Genomic DNA, 4,310 nt, shown 5'->3' with positions numbered 1-4,310 from the left:
AATATAAAAAATCTAAAATATAATTAGAATAATTATCGAGTTCCAACAAAATAAATAATTATTATCTTTATAAAAAAATTATATTATTAAACAAATATAAATTACTTCGTTATTGTACATAAATATAAATTATAAAAAAATGAATTAAAAAATTACACACAAAAATGAAGACTTTCAAATAGTTAATTTGATATTAATATCGATATATTTTTGTCAATTTTTTATGATATCTTCAAACATTTATTTTATTCAAAAATAAAAACATCATCGCCTTCTTAAAATCACATAAAGTCATATTATAACATCGACTGAGATAAAGAATAAAATAAAATATTAAAATCACGATTATATATATAGAGAGAGAGAGAGAGATTTCTTCTTTTTCAAACTATTAGAAGGTTATAGACCTTACAATTAAGATTATTTAAGTGTTTTTTTTAATAAATTTGTATTTTTAGGTATAATAGATATATCTAATTGTTTATTAAAATATAAATTTAAAATATTTAAAATCTATTCCAAAACAACAATTTTCTTAAATTTTAAATCAATTTAAATTCGAAAATTCTCAGTCGTTGATAAAAAAAGACGGTTAAGATAGATTCGTAACCTTCAAATAGTTTGCAAACGACTAACACTATATTTATAGGGTTGGATTATGGTGAAAAGAAGAGTTTGTCTCTGTGTGTAGATTTGGTTCCAGTGAGAATGGTAAGAAGAGATCTTCAGTTTTGAATCAATTCTAATTGAAGATCAACAATAATGAGATGCACTATATCAATTCTCGTATCAAGCGTGATTTATCGGGTGTAGGTGAGATTAAAAGTTCCCTTCTTACGTTTCTTATCTTAACTCTTATTCTTCCACGATCCTTCATGTGTGTGTGTGTGTATACACACACATACACACACGCGCATATATATATATATATATATATATATATATATATATATATATATATATACACGGTTGAGTTACGGTGAGAATGGAAGTTATGATGAGAAATGTAAGAAAGGATCTCCACCCTTTAAGGATTGATCAACACTAATGTGGTGCACTGAGATGCATCAGATCAATTCCCTTGATAAACGTAATTCATGGGGTGGAGGTGAGATTAAAAGTGATCAAGGGTCCAGATCATTTCTTACACTTATGATTTTAACTCATATTCTCACACGCTCTTTCGTCTCTCTCTCTCTCTCTCTCTCTCTCTCTATATATATATATATATATATATATATATAAGTGTTTATGTATCTATTATATCATCAATCTCAAAATAAGTGTCTACATTACTGTTTTAGTTTGATATAATATAAGCATCGACTTTCAAAAGTAAAAGTTTACTTTTTTATTCCATCTTTAATTGTGAGACGGAGAAAATCTCTCTCTCTATGATTAGGGATAAAATTTTCATTTTTATTAATTAAAAAATGCATTTCCCATCCTCTCCTATTTTTCGAATGTGTTGAAAGACTAGAAATATGAAGAAAAAAACTTGAATGAAATTGGATTAGCTTTGATCACGTGTTTTGTCGGCAAGAAATTGAATGAAATTTATTTGTTTGGTTCACAAAATAATCAGAGCCGGACCTCAACAGGAGCTTTGGCCCCCCCTGCTTTTCTTCCTACTTAACAACTTTGATTCCAAAACAAGTTTTATATTTTTTTAAGTTTTTGACAACGGCCCCTCCAAACATCATCTATTCATTGATTGAGTCCTTATTTACTCATCCAAGTGCATGTCCAAGCACTTCATATTTCAAATCACTTGTTTTTTCTTGATTTTCTCTATAAGTTTTTGCCTTTGTTTTTGGATAGTAGTAATACCCATTTTTTTTATTAACCTGAATATCCGACCCGCTATGCGAGCCGACTAATTCCAGGGCAACCACCTGCTTTGCAGATAGCCCGGAGTCATCGCATTTGAACCTCTGTGGCCACAAGAGAATTTTTATTCCTCCTTGGATTTGAACCTAAGACCTCCTAATACTTTTGACATTTGGAGCCAAACTCAAACCAATCAGGCACCACCCTTGTGGTTAGTAATACCCATTCTAGTTATTACCTTTGATTGGATTATTTAATGTTTTAGATTGTGAAAATCAAAATTTGAAATCTTGTCGTACCTTTAGTCAATCTCTCATAAGAGTGATATAAATTTCAATGGTTTTGTGATTTTTAAGATATGTATCTATTACATTGAAGTAAATTGGAGTCATTTCTGTAAAACATATTTGGACGAAAAGTTGATTAACGACAACCCTAACCGACCCTATACGAAACCTGCCTCCAAGGACGCGAATGTGATGGGTCATTTTTTGGCTCACTCAATGACTTGTAATACATACATATAAAAAGATCCGGTTCGGTCTAAGAGTGTACGTTAACAATTCAAGCTTTTAACGAGCTACGCGAACTTAATAATTTTCAAAATTGAGTTGATCTCAAACATTAAAAAAATAATCTCGTTTAACTTAATGTACCGAAAAACAAGTTAACCGATTTCGAGTTCGACCTCATAGATGAGCTTATATAGTTTGAATTTTATCTATTATTTTTTCAAGCCGAAACTCGAACTATTTGCTATCGACTTAGGTCGTTTCAGCCCCTGCGGTTAGAAGGCTCGTGTTCCGCCTCTGAAAATAATGAAATATAACTTCAAAACTTATAATTAAATAATAACAAATGATCAAAATACCCTTTTAACCTTTGCGTATTTTCTTCCTTAAAATTATAAATTCTAGATAAAGATAAAGTAATCATAATATTTACCGTGACTTGGAATCAGGTGAGACCAAAGGTTTTTCGTGAGACCCGTAAGACCAGTTCTCAACCCTTGGATTAGATCTATAATCTGACAATCTGAACATTCATAAACGCCACGGGACTTCTCACTAATCACAAAATTGCCACCGTGTAATTTTAGACCATTGGATCATTAGCTTATAAAGTTGATCAATGAATATAAATTGGATTTACGGGTCTCACGAAAAATCATTGGTCTCACGTGAACCCAACCCTATTTACCGTAGGGATGATAATGATGGCGGATAATGGTGTTGGTTAAATTGGATCTAAAAATTATTTTTATTTCTTCTTAAACGAAATTATAAAATCATTGAAATTGGTCAAAAGAGCTAAAATTCAGTTCAATAAACCAAGCAACCCCGAAGTAGGTAAACTATTCACTAGACGCAATGCAGTGAGATATATATCTTGATTTTAATGTTTAATTTTATATTTTTATGTAATTTTGATAAAATAATAATGTTTTTATTTTTGAATAAAATATAAATTTGAAAATGTTATATATTTTTGAAAAAATATATCAATATTAGTATCAAATTAACTATTTAAAATTTTCCGTTTTTTATGTAAACTTTTTAATTAATTTTTTTTATTATAATTTAATTTAGATTTGATAACAAAATAATTTATTTTTTGTTTGATAATATAATTTTTTTATAAAGATAATAATCAAGTATTCTGTTAGAACTCAATGATTATCCTAATTAATTTTTAGATTTTTTATATTTAAAATGATATATTTATCTTGTATTTGATTATGTTATCTGCAGTTAATTACACGAATTAAAATTTTCGCTTTAATAAATTGTATTTACATATAACTTACTTGTAATCTTAAATTTGAAGTAATATGCATCAATAAACAGTATTTCATGCATAAAAAATTATTTTTAAGAGTTTTTATCAAATGTTTTATAATATAGTATAAATTAGCTGAAAAAACTTCGAACAATGTATAATAATTCACCATCAAGAAAGATTTATAACGATCTTTAAGAGCATCTCCAACAAATATGTTATATTTTCTTTTCTTTTTTCAAATTTGAAGATTTATCTGTTTTAACATAACTGTTAAAATAACCTTATTTTATATCTTTAAAATAACATAGCTGTTAGAGATGTTTTAAATGAGTATCGTCAAATAATTTATGTTGGCAAATAAAGTATGTCATAATTTATATACAAACAAAAAAACAAAAGGGGGCGGTAAAACCCCACCAAGTTTCGATACCCCATGTGCATATTGGTCGATGTTTTGTGTTTCATGACCGACCAAACGACGTCGTTAAAAAGGCATATGGTTCCACAAGGTTTCACATCAACATAAAATTGGTCCTAGCATAAAGTTTATATGCATATTTATTTTTGAAAATAATGTGTGCCAAATTAGCATTCAAAAGAGAACCTCTCACATGAATCAGGACCATTTCGGTTATCGTTGCGTTTTTATGGCATTGAAAGGACGTTTAGTTTGTATCGAGTTCAGCTTTTTTTCGTTC

The sequence above is a fragment of the Cynara cardunculus genome, assembly GCF_001531365.2.
Source record: "Cynara cardunculus var. scolymus isolate 2C chromosome LG 2, CcrdV1, whole genome shotgun sequence".
NCBI lineage: Eukaryota > Viridiplantae > Streptophyta > Magnoliopsida > Asterales > Asteraceae > Cynara > Cynara cardunculus.
Note: the sequence above shows the minus strand (reverse complement) of the source record.